This window comes from Phalangium opilio, unplaced genomic scaffold, assembly GCF_054372755.1.
Source record: "Phalangium opilio isolate 3A_F unplaced genomic scaffold, DU_Popi_V2 ptg000101l_1, whole genome shotgun sequence".
Classification (NCBI taxonomy): domain Eukaryota; kingdom Metazoa; phylum Arthropoda; class Arachnida; order Opiliones; family Phalangiidae; genus Phalangium; species Phalangium opilio.
Genome location: NW_028324204.1, coordinates 7,787,256 through 7,803,011, shown reverse-complemented (window position 1 = coordinate 7,803,011; position 15,756 = coordinate 7,787,256). Strand labels below are relative to the sequence as shown.

Sequence of the window (15,756 nt, the reverse complement as noted above, 5' to 3'; positions counted from 1 at the left end):
GAGACCTCACAACACCGCTCCCGAATGGGCTCGAACCAACAACCTTTCGATTAACAGCCGAACTTGCTAACCATTAAGCCACGGAAGCTTAGAAATTAAATGGATGTCAGGTATTGTGGAAAACTTATGACATTTACGCTACATCTGAGACCTCACCACACCGCTCCCGGATGGGCTCGAACTAACAACCTTTCGGTTAACAGCCGAACGCGCTAACCATTGCACCACGGAAGCCCAAAAATTAAATGGTCGTCAAGTATTGTTGAAAAACTTTGGCTTTTTACGTTACAATTGATATCTCACATCACCGCTCCCGGGTGGGCTCGAACCACCAACTTTTCGGTTAACATCCGAACGCGCTAACCATTGAGCCACGGAAGCTAAGAAAATAAATAATTGTCAGGTATTGTGGAAAACTTATGACTTTTTACGCTACATCTGAGACCCCACAACATCTCTCCCGGGTGGGCTCGATCCACCAACCTTTCGGTTACCAGCCGAACGCGCTAACCATTGCGCCACGGAGGCCAAAAATTAAACGTTCGTCAGGTATTGTTCAAAAACACTGACTTTTTACGTTACATCTGAGACCTCACAACACCGCTCCCGGGTGGGCTCGAACCACCAACCTTTCGGTTAACAGCCGAACTCGATAACCATTGCGCAACAGAAGCCCGAATATTAAATGTTCGTCTGGTATTGTGGAAAAACCCTGAATTTTACGTTACATCTGAGGACTCACAACACCGCTCCCGGATGGACTCGAACTAACAACCTTTCGGTTAACAGCCGTACGCGCTAACCATTGCACCACGGAAGCCCAAAAATTAAATGGTCGTCAAGTATTGTTGAAAAATTTTGGCTTTTTACGTTACATTTGATATCTCACAACACCGCTCCCGGGTGTGCTCGAACCACCAACTTTTCGGTTAACATCCGAACGCGCTAACCATTGAGCCACGGAAGCTAAGAAAATAAATAATTGTCAGGTATTGTGGAAAACTTATGACTTTTTACGCTACATCTGAGACCCCACAACATCTCTCTCGGGTGGGCTCGAACCACCAACCTTTCGGTTAACAGCCGAACGCGCTAACCATTGCTTCACGGAAGCTCAGAAATTAAATGGTTGTCAGGTATTGTGGAAAACTTATGACTTTTTACGCTACATCTGAGACCCCACAACACCGCTCCCGGATGGGCTCGAACCACCAAAATTTCGGTTAACAGCCGAACGCGATAACCATTGCGCAACGGAAGCCCAAAAATTAAATGGACGTCAGGTATTGTGGAAAAACTTTGACTTTTTGCGTTACATCTGAGACCTCACAACACCGCTCCCGGATGGGCTCGAACTAACAACCTTTCGGTTAACAGCCGAACGCGCTAACCATTGCACCACGGAAGCCCAAAAATTAAATGGTCGTCAAGTATTGTTGAAAAACTTTGGCTTTTTACGTTACAATTGATATCTCACAACACCGCTCCCGGGTGGGCTCGAACCACCAACTTTTCGGTTAACATCCGAACGCGCTAACCATTGAGCCACGGAAGCTAAGAAAATAAATAATTGTCAGGTATTGTGGAAAACTTATGACTTTTTACGCTACATCTGAGACCCCACAACATCTCTCCCGGGTGGGCTCGAACCACCAACCTTTCGGTTACCAGCCGAACGCGCTAACCATTGCGCCACGGAAGCCCAAAAATTAAACGTTCGTCAGGTATTGTTCAAAAACACTGACTTTTTACGTTACATCTGAGACCTCACAACACCGCTCCCGGGTGGGCTCGAACCACCAACCTTTCGGTTAACAGCCGAACTCGATAACCATTGCGCAACAGAAGCCCAAATATTAAATGTTCGTCTGGTATTGTGGAAAAACCCTGACTTTTTACGTTACATCTGAGGACTCACAACACCGCTCCCGGATGGACTCGAACTAACAACCTTTCGGTTAACAGCCGTACGCGCTAACCATTGCACCACGGAAGCCCAAAAATTAAATGGTCGTCAAGTATTGTTGAAAAACTTTGGCTTTTTACGTTACATTTGATATCTCACAACACCGCTCCCGGGTGGGCTCGAACCACGAACTTTTCGGTTAACAGCCGAACGCGCTAACCATTGAGCCACGGAAGCTCAGAAATTAAATGTTTGTCAGGTATTGTGGAAAACTTATGCCTTTTTACGCTACATCTGAGACCTTACAACATCTGTCCCGAGTGGGCTCGAACCACCAACCTTTCGGTTAACAGCTATACGCGCTAACCTTTGCGCCACGGAAGCCCAAAAATTAAACGTTCGTCAGGTATTGTGCTAAAACACTGACTTTTTACGTTACATCTGAGACCTCACAACACCGCTCCCGGTTGGGCTCGAACCACCAACCTTTCGGTTAACAGCCGAACGCGCTAACCATTGCGCCACTTAAGCTCAGAAATTCAATGGCTGTCAGGTATTGTGGAAAACTTATGACTTTTTACACTACTTCTGAGACCCCACAACACCTGTCCTGGGTGAGCTTGAACCACCAACCTTTCGGTTAACAGCTGAACGAGCTAACCATTGCGCCACGGAAGCTTAGAACTTAAAATGTTGTCAGGTCTTGTGGAAAACCTTTGAATTTTACGTTACTTATAACACTTCACACTAACCCTCCAGTGTGGGCTCTAACCACCTGCCTTTCGGTTAACAGCCGAACGCGCTAACCATTGCACCACGGAAGCCCAAAAATTAAATGGTCGTCAAGTATTGTTGAAAAACTTTGGCTTTTTACGTTACAATTGATATCTCACAACACCGCTCCCGGGTGGGCTCGAACCACCAACTTTTCGGTTAACATCCGAACGCGCTAACCATTGAGCCACGGAAGCTAAGAAAATAAATAATTGTCAGGTATTGTGGAAAACTTATGACTTTTTACGCTACATCTGAGACCCCACAACATCTCTCCCGGGTGGGCTCGAACCACCAACCTTTCGGTTACCAGCCGAACGCGCTAACCATTGCGCCACGGAAGCCCAAAAATTAAACGTTCGTCAGGTATTGTTCAAAAACACTGACTTTTTACGTTACATCTGAGACCTCACAACACCGCTCCCGGGTGGGCTCGAACCACCAACCTTTCGGTTAACAGCCGAACTCGATAACCATTGCGCAACAGAAGCCCAAATATTAAATGTTCGTCTGGTATTGTGGAAAAACCCTGACTTTTTACGTTACATCTGAGGACTCACAACACCGCTCCCGGATGGACTCGAACTAACAACCTTTCGGTTAACAGCCGTACGCGCTAACCATTGCACCACGGAAGCCCAAAAATTAAATGGTCGTCAAGTATTGTTGAAAAACTTTGGCTTTTTACGTTACATTTGATATCTCACAACACCGCTCCCGGGTGGGCTCGAACCACGAACTTTTCGGTTAACAGCCGAACGCGCTAACCATTGAGCCACGGAAGCTCAGAAATTAAATGTTTGTCAGGTATTGTGGAAAACTTATGCCTTTTTACGCTACATCTGAGACCTTACAACATCTGTCCCGAGTGGGCTCGAACCACCAACCTTTCGGTTAACAGCTATACGCGCTAACCTTTGCGCCACGGAAGCCCAAAAATTAAACGTTCGTCAGGTATTGTGCTAAAACACTGACTTTTTACGTTACATCTGAGACCTCACAACACCGCTCCCGGTTGGGCTCGAACCACCAACCTTTCGGTTAACAGCCGAACGCGCTAACCATTGCGCCACTTAAGCTCAGAAATTCAATGGCTGTCAGGTATTGTGGAAAACTTATGACTTTTTACACTACTTCTGAGACCCCACAACACCTGTCCTGGGTGAGCTTGAACCACCAACCTTTCGGTTAACAGCTGAACGAGCTAACCATTGCGCCACGGAAGCTTAGAACTTAAAATGTTGTCAGGTCTTGTGGAAAACCTTTGAATTTTACGTTACTTATAACACTTCACACTAACCCTCCAGTGTGGGCTCTAACCACCTGCCTTTCGGTTAACAGCCGAACGCGCTATCCATCGTGCCAGGGAAGCCTAAAAATTAAATGGTCGTCAGGTATTGTGGAAAAACATTGACTTTTTACGTCACATCTGACATCTCACAACACCGCTCCCGGTTGCGGTTGAACCACCAACCTTTCGGTTAACAGATGAACGCGATAACCATTGCGCCCCGGAAGCCCAAAAATTAATTGGACGTCAGGTATTGTGGAAAAACATTGACTTTTTACGTCACATCTGAGACCTCACAACACCGCTCCCGGATGGGCTTGAACCACCAAACTTTCGGTTAACAAATGAACGTGATAATCATTGCGCAACGGAAGCCCAAAAATGAAATGGTCGTCAGGTTTTGAGGAAAACCTTTGACTTTTTACGTCACATCTGAGACCTCACAACACCGCTCCCGAATGGGCTCGAACCAACAACCTTTCGGATAACAGCTGAACGCGCTAACCATTGAGCCACGGAAGCTCTGAAATTAAATGGTCGTCAGGTATTGTGGAAAAACTTTGACTTTTTACGTCACAACTGAGACCTCACAACACCGCTCCCGAATGGGCTCGAACCAACAACCTTTCGATTAACAGCCGAACTTGCTAACCATTAAGCCACGGAAGCTTAGAAATTAAATGGATGTCAGGTATTGTGGAAAACTTATGACATTTACGCTACATCTGAGACCTCACAACACCGCTCCCGGATGGGCTCGAACTAACAACCTTTCGGTTAACAGCCGTACGCGCTAACCATTGCACCACGGAAGCCCAAAAATTAAACGTTCGTCAGGTATTGTGCAAAAACACTGACTTTTTAAGTTACATCTGAGACCTCACAACACCGCTCCCGGTTGGGCTCGAACCACCAACCTTTCGGGTAACAGCCGAACGCGCTAACCATTGCGCCACTTAAGCTCAGAAATTCAATGGCTGTCAGGTATTGTGGAAAACTTATGACTTTTTACACTACTTCTGAGACCCCACAACACCTGTCCTGGGTGAGCTTGAACCACCAACCTTTCGGTTAACAGCTGAACGAGCTAACCATTGCGCCACGGAAGCTTAGAACTTAAAATGTTGTCAGGTCTTGTGGAAAACCTTTGAATTTTACGTTACTTATAACACTTCACACTAACCCTCCAGTGTGGGCTCTAACCACCTGCCTTTCGGTTAACAGCCGAACGCGCTATCCATCGTGCCAGGGAAGCCTAAAAATTAAATGGTCGTCAGGTATTGTGGAAAAACATTGACTTTTTACGTCACATCTGACATCTCACAACACCGCTCCCGGTTGCGGTTGAACCACCAACCTTTCGGTTAACAGATGAACGCGATAACCATTGCGCCCCGGAAGCCCAAAAATTAATTGGACGTCAGGTATTGTGGAAAAACATTGACTTTTTACGTCACATCTGAGACCTCACAACACCGCTCCCGGATGGGCTTGAACCACCAAACTTTCGGTTAACAAATGAACGTGATAATCATTGCGCAACGGAAGCCCAAAAATGAAATGGTCGTCAGGTTTTGAGGAAAACCTTTGACTTTTTACGTCACATCTGAGACCTCACAACACCGCTCCCGAATGGGCTCGAACCAACAACCTTTCGGATAACAGCTGAACGCGCTAACCATTGAGCCTGGAAGCTCTGAAATTAAATGGTCGTCAGGTATTGTGGAAAAACTTTGACTTTTTACGTCACAACTGAGACCTCACAACACCGCTCCCGAATGGGCTCGAACCAACAACCTTTCGATTAACAGCCGAACTTGCTAACCATTAAGCCACGGAAGCTTAGAAATTAAATGGATGTCAGGTATTGTGGAAAACTTATGACATTTACGCTACATCTGAGACCTCACAACACCGCTCCCGGATGGGCTCGAACTAACAACCTTTCGGTTAACAGCCGAACGCGCTAACCATTGCACCACGGAAGCCCAAAAATTAAATGGTCGTCAAGTATTGTTGAAAAACTTTGGCTTTTTACGTTACAATTGATATCTCACAACACCGCTCCCGGGTGGGCTCGAACCACCAACTTTTCGGTTAACATCCGAACGCGCTAACCATTGAGCCACGGAAGCTAAGAAAATAAATAATTGTCAGGTATTGTGGAAAACTTATGACATTTTACGCTACATCTGAGACCCCACAACATCTCTCCCGGGTGGGCTCGAACCACCAACCTTTCGGTTACCAGCCGAACGCGCTAACCATTGCGCCACGGAAGCCCAAAAATTAAACGTTCGTCAGGTATTGTTCAAAAACACTGACTTTTTACGTTACATCTGAGACCTCACAACACCGCTCCCGGGTGGGCTCGAACCACCAACCTTTCGGTTAACAGCCGAACTCGATAACCATTGCGCAACAGAAGCCCAAATATTAAATGTTCGTCTGGTATTGTGGAAAAACCCTGACTTTTTACGTTACATCTGAGGACTCACAACACCGCTCCCGGATGGACTCGAACTAACAACCTTTCGGTTAACAGCCGTACGCGCTAACCATTGCACCACGGAAGCCCAAAAATTAAATGGTCGTCAAGTATTGTTGAAAAACTTTGGCTTTTTACGTTACATTTGATATCTCACAACACCGCTCCCGGGTGGGCTCGAACCACGAACTTTTCGGTTAACAGCCGAACGCGCTAACCATTGAGCCACGGAAGCTCAGAAATTAAATGTTTGTCAGATATTGTGGAAAACGTATGCCTTTTTACGCTACATCTGAGACCCCACAACATCTGTCCCGGGTGGGCTCGAACCACCAACCTTTCGGTTAACAGCTATACGCGCTAACCTTTGCGCCACGGAAGCCGAAAAATTAAACGTTCGTCAGGTATTGTGCAAAAACACTGACTTTTTACGTTACATCTGAGACCTCACAACACCGCTCCCGGTTGGGCTCGAACCACCAACCTTTCGGTTAACAGCCGAACGCGCTAACCATTGCGCCACTTAAGCTCAGAAATTCAATGGCTGTCAGGTATTGTGGAAAACTTATGACTTTTTACACTACATCTGAGACCCCACAACACCTGTCCTGGTTGAGCTTGAACCACCAACCTTTCGGTTAACAGCTGAACGAGCTAACCATTGCGCCACGGAAGCTTAGAACTTAAAATGTTGTCAGGTCTTGTGGAAAACCTTTGAATTTTACGTTACTTATAACACTTCACACTAACCCTCCAGTGTGGGCTCTAACCACCTGCCTTTCGGTTAACAGCCGAACGCGCTATCCATCGTGCCAGGGAAGCCTAAAAATTAAATGGTCGTCAGGTATTGTGGAAAACATTGACTTTTTACGTCACATCTGACATCTCACAACACCGCTCCCGGTTGCGGTTGAACCACCAACCTTTCGGTTAACAGATGAACGCGATAACCATTGCGCCCCGGAAGCCCAAAAATTAATTGGACGTCAGGTATTGTGGAAAAACATTGACTTTTTACGTCACATCTGAGACCTCACAACACCGCTCCCGGATGGGCTTGAACCACCAAACTTTCGGTTAACAAATGAACGTGATAATCATTGCGCAACGGAAGCCCAAAAATGAAATGGTCGTCAGGTTTTGAGGAAAACCTTTGACTTTTTACGTCACATCTGAGACCTCACAACACCGCTCCCGAATGGGCTCGAACCAACAACCTTTCGGATAACAGCTGAACGCGCTAACCATTGAGCCACGGAAGCTCTGAAATTAAATGGTCGTCAGGTATTGTGGAAAAACTTTGACTTTTTACGTCACAACTGAGACCTCACAACACCGCTCCCGAATGGGCTCGAACCAACAACCTTTCGATTAACAGCCGAACTTGCTAACCATTAAGCCACGGAAGCTTAGAAATTAAATGGATGTCAGGTATTGTGGAAAACTTATGACATTTACGCTACATCTGAGACCTCACAACACCGCTCCCGGATGGGCTCGAACTAACAACCTTTCGGTTAACAGCCGAACGCGCTAACCATTGCACCACGGAAGCCCAAAAATTAAATGGTCGTCAAGTATTGTTGAAAAACTTTGGCTTTTTACGTTACAATTGATATCTCACAACACCGCTCCCGGGTGGGCTCGAACCACCAACTTTTCGGTTAACATCCGAACGCGCTAACCATTGAGCCACGGAAGCTAAGAAAATAAATAATTGTCAGGTATTGTGGAAAACTTATGACATTTTACGCTACATCTGAGACCCCACAACATCTCTCCCGGGTGGGCTCGAACCACCAACCTTTCGGTTACCAGCCGAACGCGCTAACCATTGCGCCACGGAAGCCCAAAAATTAAACGTTCGTCAGGTATTGTTCAAAAACACTGACTTTTTACGTTACATCTGAGACCTCACAACACCGCTCCCGGGTGGGCTCGAACCACCAACCTTTCGGTTAACAGCCGAACTCGATAACCATTGCGCAACAGAAGCCCAAATATTAAATGTTCGTCTGGTATTGTGGAAAAACCCTGACTTTTTACGTTACATCTGAGGACTCACAACACCGCTCCCGGATGGACTCGAACTAACAACCTTTCGGTTAACAGCCGTACGCGCTAACCATTGCACCACGGAAGCCCAAAAATTAAATGGTCGTCAAGTATTGTTGAAAAACTTTGGCTTTTTACGTTACATTTGATATCTCACAACACCGCTCCCGGGTGGGCTCGAACCACGAACTTTTCGGTTAACAGCCGAACGCGCTAACCATTGAGCCACGGAAGCTCAGAAATTAAATGTTTGTCAGATATTGTGGAAAACGTATGCCTTTTTACGCTACATCTGAGACCCCACAACATCTGTCCCGGGTGGGCTCGAACCACCAACCTTTCGGTTAACAGCTATACGCGCTAACCTTTGCGCCACGGAAGCCGAAAAATTAAACGTTCGTCAGGTATTGTGCAAAAACACTGACTTTTTACGTTACATCTGAGACCTCACAACACCGCTCCCGGTTGGGCTCGAACCACCAACCTTTCGGTTAACAGCCGAACGCGCTAACCATTGCGCCACTTAAGCTCAGAAATTCAATGGCTGTCAGGTATTGTGGAAAACTTATGACTTTTTACACTACATCTGAGACCCCACAACACCTGTCCTGGTTGAGCGTGAACCACCAACCTTTCGGTTAACAGCTGAACGAGCTAACCATTGCGCCACGGAAGCTTAGAACTTAAAACGTTGTCAGGTCTTGTGGAAAACCTTTGAATTTTACGTTACTTATAACACTTCACACTAACCCTCCAGTGTGGGCTCTAACCACCTGCCTTTCGGTTAACAGCCGAACGCGCTATCCATCGTGCCAGGGAAGCCTAAAAATTAAATGGTCGTCAGGTATTGTGGAAAACATTGACTTTTTACGTCACATCTGACATCTCACAACACCGCTCCCGGTTGCGGTTGAACCACCAACCTTTCGGTTAACAGATGAACGCGATAACCATTGCGCCCCGGAAGCCCAAAAATTAATTGGACGTCAGGTATTGTGGAAAAACATTGACTTTTTACGTCACATCTGAGACCTCACAACACCGCTCCCGGATGGGCTTGAACCACCAAACTTTCGGTTAACAAATGAACGTGATAATCATTGCGCAACGGAAGCCCAAAAATGAAATGGTCGTCAGGTTTTGAGGAAAACCTTTGACTTTTTACGTCACATCTGAGACCTCACAACACCGCTCCCGAATGGGCTCGAACCAAAAACCTTTCGGATAACAGCTGAACGCGCTAACCATTGAGCCACGGAAGCTCTGAAATTAAATGGTCGTCAGGTATTGTGGAAAAACTTTGACTTTTTACGTCACAACTGAGACCTCACAACACCGCTCCCGAATGGGCTCGAACCAACAACCTTTCGATTAACAGCCGAACTTGCTAACCATTAAGCCACGGAAGCTTAGAAATTAAATGGATGTCAGGTATTGTGGAAAACTTATGACATTTACGCTACATCTGAGACCTCACAACACCGCTCCCGGATGGGCTCGAACTAACAACCTTTCGGTTAACAGCCGAACGCGCTAACCATTGCACCACGGAAGCCCAAAAATTAAATGGTCGTCAAGTATTGTTGAAAAACTTTGGCTTTTTACGTTACAATTGATATCTCACAACACCGCTCCCGGGTGGGCTCGAACCACCAACTTTTCGGTTAACATCCGAACGCGCTAACCATTGAGCCACGGAAGCTAAGAAAATAAATAATTGTCAGGTATTGTGGAAAACTTATGACATTTTACGCTACATCTGAGACCCCACAACATCTCTCCCGGGTGGGCTCGAACCACCAACCTTTCGGTTACCAGCCGAACGCGCTAACCATTGCGCCACGGAAGCCCAAAAATTAAACGTTCGTCAGGTATTGTTCAAAAACACTGACTTTTTACGTTACATCTGAGACCTCACAACACCGCTCCCGGGTGGGCTCGAACCACCAACCTTTCGGTTAACAGCCGAACTCGATAACCATTGCGCAACAGAAGCCCAAATATTAAATGTTCGTCTGGTATTGTGGAAAAACCCTGACTTTTTACGTTACATCTGAGGACTCACAACACCGCTCCCGGATGGACTCGAACTAACAACCTTTCGGTTAACAGCCGTACGCGCTAACCATTGCACCACGGAAGCCCAAAAATTAAATGGTCGTCAAGTATTGTTGAAAAACTTTGGCTTTTTACGTTACATTTGATATCTCGCAACACCGCTCCCGGGTGGGCTCGAACCACGAACTTTTCGGTTAACAGCCGAACGCGCTAACCATTGAGCCACGGAAGCTCAGAAATTAAATGTTTGTCAGGTATTGTGGAAAACTTATGCCTTTTTACGCTACATCTGAGACCCCACAACACCTCTCCCGGGTGGGCTCAAACCACCAACCTTTCGAATAACAGCCGAACGTGCTAAAAATGCGCAACTGAAGCCCAAAAATTGAATGGTCTTCAGTTATTGTGGAAAAACTTTGGCTTTTTACGTTACATTTGAGATCTCACAACACCACTCCCGGTTTGACTCGAAATACCAACCTTTCGGTTAACAGCCGAACGCGCTAACCATTGACCCACGGAAGCCCAAAAATTAAATGGTCTTCAGGTATTGTGGAAAAACTTATGAATTTTTACGCTACATCTGAGACCCCACAACACCTCTCCCGGATGGGCTTGAACCACCAAACTTTCGGTTAACAAATGAACGTGATAATCATTGCGCAACGGAAGCCCAAAAATGAAATGGTCGTCAGGTTTTGAGGAAAACCTTTGACTTTTTACGTCACATCTGAGACCTCACAACACCGCTCCCGAATGGGCTCGAACCAACAACCTTTCGGATAACAGCTGAACGCGCTAACCATTGAGCCACGGAAGCTCTGAAATTAAATGGTCGTCAGGTATTGTGGAAAAACTTTTACTTTTTACGTCACATCTGAGACCTCACAACACCGCTCCCAGATGGGCTCGAACCACCAACCTATCGGATAACAGCCGAACAAGCTAACCATTGCGCCAGGGAAGCCCAAAAATTAAATGGTCGTCAGGTATTGTGGAAAACTTATGACTTTTTACGCTACATCTGAGACCCCACAACATCTCACCCGGGTGGGCTCGAACCACCAACCTTTCGGTTAACAGCTTAACGCGAGGTCTCAGATGTAACGTAACAAGTCGGTGTTTTTCCACAATGCCTCTCGATCATCTAATTTTTGGGCTTCCGTGGCGCAATGGTTAGCGCGTTCAGCTGTTAACCGAAAGGTTGGTGGTTCGAGCCCACCCAGGAGCGGTGCTGTGAGGTTTCAGATGTTACGTAAGAAGTCAAAGTTTTTCCACAATGCCTGACGATCATTTAATTTTAGAGCTTCCGAGGCTCAATGGTTAGCGCGTTCGGCTTTTAACCGATAGTTTGGTCGTTCAAGCCCATCCAAGAGCGTTGTTGTGAGGTCTCAGATGTAACGTAAAAAGTCAGTGTTTTTCCACAATACCTGACGAACGTTTAATTTTTGGGCTTCCGTGGCGCAATGCTTAGCGCGTTCAGCTGTTAACCGAAAGGTTGGTGGTTCGAGCCCACCCGGGAGAGATGTTGTGGGGTCCCAGATGTAGCGTAAAAAGTCATAAGTTTTCCACAATTCCTGACAACCATTTAATTTCTGAGCTTCCGTGGCTCAATGGTTAGCGCGTTCGGCTGTTAACCGAAAGGTTGGTGGTTCGAGCTCATCCGGGAGCGGTGTTGTGAGGTCTCAGATGTAACGTAAAAAGTCGGTGTTTTTCCACAATGCCTGATGATCACCTAATTTTCGGGCTTCCGTGGCGCAATGGTTACCTCGTTCAGCTGTTAACCGAAAGGTTGGTGGTTCGAGCCCACCCAGGAGCGGTGCTGTGAGGTTTCAGATGTTTTTCTCAATAATAAATCGTTTTTATTATGTTATCAGAAATAGATAGACTTTTTTAAGACGGAATGGGTAACAGGGTTATTCGGGTGCGCGTCCTAGTCCACGACCCCCTTACCCGTGACGGAGGGGTATGAAAGAAGAGGCGGGTCTTATTTTTGTTATGGCGTTGTATGTATATCCGGGTCAAATAAACGTCGTCTGCCCCTTCGTCTGCCAAGTTAGAATGGGCTCGGATTGTAATTTTTGAAATAACATTGTTTAAAAATGGAAGTTACACAAGACATAGGACTTGCAACTGAAAAAAAAAACGGGGAAGACCCAAGAAAATTAAAAGTGAGTTAGAATTGAGTAAAAGTCATCATAGATATTACAGCACAGGTTTTAACCAAACACTAAGCTCACAAAACTCCTGACCATTCACTAAGCCTTGGTTAACTTCATAAAATTCGTTTACAAAATCATGAGGATAGTAGAAATTATTGGCTTAAGAAAGAATTAGCGAACACTTTTCACCCTTACAGATGTACCCCAAATCCAAAACACCGGCACCAAATTCACTAACTATCTTCTTAATTGCTATTAAAAACAATTCCCAAATAATTATCGGACCCTCGAATTTAGACGGCTCCATTTTGAACCCCTGTGAAGACGCTTATCTGTACAACCATAGCCCACTCGATCCACGCTCTATAGCTATAGCGCGAGCAGCTTGCGTCGTGACGCGCGTGATCGAGTGGGCTATGGTACAACGCAAGAGGGGTCGTAGTCATGGCGACAGAGGTAAACAGGAATTACGTATTTTTGGCCCTCCCCGTCAGCAACGTCACCAATACGTAGTTTTTGTGAGCCAATAAGATAATTTAATTTTTTGGTTACGTGATGAAGGAAGGGACTATATACTCGTCTATGAGTCGGACCGAAGCAAAGGCCAAACATTGTTTATTCCGTCTTAAAAAAGTCTATCTATCCCTGATGTTATTAAACGTTTAAAAACTATATTTAAACATGTAGTGTATTAAACTAAAAGCACTTTGAAAATGTTTCATTTTCGCGCAAAAAATCAAATATAGAAATTTCTAGTTATGCGCCACACACATAGATGGCGCTACCGACGAATGATAAAGTATACTTGTTGAAAAAACATGGCGCGCGAAGCGTAGATTTGATGTGTAATTCTAGGGGCTTATATGTTCCAAGCTCTTTGTTACTTATAACACTTCACACTAACGCTCCAGCGTGGGCTCTAACCACCAACCTTTCAGTTAACAGCCGAACGCGCTAACCATCGCGCCAGGAAGCCTAAAAATTAAATGGTCGTCAGGTATTGTGGAAAAACTTTTATATTTTGGGTTACATCTGACACCTCACAACACTGCTCCCGGGTGGGCTCGAACCAACAACCTTTCGGATAACAGCCGAACTAGCTAAAAATGCGCCACAGAAGCCCGAAAATTAAATGGTCGTCTGGTATTGTGTAAAAACTTTGGCTTTTTACCTTACATCTGAAACCTCACAACACCGCTCCCGGGTGGGCTCGAACCACCAACCTTTTAAATAACAGCTGAGCGCGCTAACCATTGCACCACGGAAGCCCAAAAATTAAACGGTCGTCAGGTATTGTGGAAAAACTTTGACTTTTTACGTCACATCTGGGACCTTACATCACCGCTCCCGGATGGGCTCGAACCACAAACCTTTCGGTTAACAGCCGAACGCGCTAACCATTGCGCCACGGAAGCCTAAAAATTAAATGGTCGTCAGGTACTGTGGAAAAACTTTGGCTTTTTACGTCACATCTGAGATCTCACAATACCGCTCCCGGGTGGTCTCGAACCACCAACCTTTCGGTTAACAGCCCAACGCGCTAACCATCGAGCCACGGAAGCTCAGAAATTAAATGGTTGTCAGGTATAGTAGAAAACTTATGACTTTTTTACGTTACATCTGAGACCCCCACACCTCTCCAAGTTGGGCTCGAACCACCAACCTTTCGAATAACAGCTGAACGCGCTAACCATTGCACCACAGAAGCCCAAAAATTAAATGGTCGTCAAGTAATGTATAAAAACTTTGGCTTTTTACGTCACATCTGAGACCTCACAACACCGCTCCCGGGTGGGCTCGTACCCTGGTCTCAGATGTTACGTAAAAAGTCAGTGTTTTTCAACCATACCTGACGACCATTTAATTTTTGGCCTTCCGTGGCGCAATGGTTAGCGCGTTCATCTGTTAACCGAAAGGTTGGTGGTTCCAGCCCACCCGGGAGAGGTGTTGTGGGGTGGGGTCTCAGATGTAGCGTAAAAAGTCATAAGTTTTCCACAATACCTGACGACCATTTAATTTTTGGGCTTCCGTGGTGCAATGGTTAGCGCGTTCAGCTGTTATTCAAAAGGTTGGTGGTTCAAGCCCACCCGGGAGCGGTGTTGTGAGGTCTCAGATGTAACGTAAAAAGTCAGAGTTTTTCTACAATACCTGACGAACATTTAATTTTTGGGCTTCCGTGGCGCAATGGTTAGCGCGTTACGCTGTTATTCGAAAGGTTGGTGGTTCGAGCCCACCTGGGAGCGGTGTTGTGAGGTCTCAAATGTAACGTCAAAAGACAAAGTTTGTCAACAATACCTGACAACATTTAATTTTTAGGCTTCCGTGGCGCAATTGTTAGCACGTTCATCTGTTAACCGAAAGGTTGGTGGTTCAAGCCCACCCGGGAGCGGTGTTGTGAGGTGTCAGATGTAACGTAAAAAGTCAGAGTTTTTCCACAATACCTGACAACCATTTAATTTTTGGGCTTCCGTGGCGCAATGGTTAGCGCGTTCGGCTGTTAACCGAAAGGTTGGTGGTTCGAGCCCATCCGGGAGCGGTGTTGTGAGGTCTCAGATGTAACGTAAAAAGTCGGTGTTTTTCCACAATGCCTGACGATCACCTAATTTTCGGGCTTCCGTGGCGCATTGGTTTGCTCGTTCAGCTGTTAACCGAAAGGTTGGTGGTTCGAGCCCACCCATGAGAGGTGTTGTAGGGTCTCAGATGTAGCGTAAAAAGTCATAAGATTTCCACAATACCTGACATCCGTTTAATTTTTGGGCTTCCGGTGCGCAATGGTTAGCGCGTTCAGCTGTTAACCGAAAAATTGGTGGTTCAAACCCACCCAGGAGAGGTGTTGTGGGGTCTCAGATGTAGCGTAAAAAGTCATAAGTTTTCCACAATACCGGACAACCATTGAATTTCTGAGCTTCCGTGGCGCAATGGTTACCGCGTTCGGCTGTTAACCGAAAGGTTGGTGGTTCGAGCCCACCCGGGAGCGGTGTTGTGAGGTCTCAGATGTAACGTAAAAAGTCAGTGTTTTTGC

General features: G+C 46.0%; 6 non-coding genes across 6 annotated transcripts; all 6 read right to left on the bottom strand.

The window, feature by feature from the left end:
• Positions 1 to 455: 455 nt before the first annotated feature.
• Positions 456 to 528, bottom strand: TRNAT-GGU (transfer RNA threonine (anticodon GGU)). The gene has a single exon. It is a non-coding gene; the product is annotated as a tRNA-Thr (tRNA).
• Positions 529 to 1,629: 1,101 nt separating this feature from the next.
• On the bottom strand, positions 1,630 to 1,702 carry TRNAT-GGU (transfer RNA threonine (anticodon GGU)). The gene has a single exon. It is a non-coding gene; the product is annotated as a tRNA-Thr (tRNA).
• Positions 1,703 to 2,951: 1,249 nt separating this feature from the next.
• TRNAT-GGU (transfer RNA threonine (anticodon GGU)) lies at positions 2,952 to 3,024 on the bottom strand. Its single transcript has one exon. It is a non-coding gene; the product is annotated as a tRNA-Thr (tRNA).
• A 3,156-nt stretch (positions 3,025 to 6,180) lies between these two features.
• On the bottom strand, positions 6,181 to 6,253 carry TRNAT-GGU (transfer RNA threonine (anticodon GGU)). The gene has a single exon. It is a non-coding gene; the product is annotated as a tRNA-Thr (tRNA).
• A 1,982-nt stretch (positions 6,254 to 8,235) lies between these two features.
• On the bottom strand, positions 8,236 to 8,308 carry TRNAT-GGU (transfer RNA threonine (anticodon GGU)). The gene has a single exon. It is a non-coding gene; the product is annotated as a tRNA-Thr (tRNA).
• Positions 8,309 to 10,290: 1,982 nt separating this feature from the next.
• TRNAT-GGU (transfer RNA threonine (anticodon GGU)) lies at positions 10,291 to 10,363 on the bottom strand. Its single transcript has one exon. It is a non-coding gene; the product is annotated as a tRNA-Thr (tRNA).
• Positions 10,364 to 15,756: the final 5,393 nt, after the last annotated feature.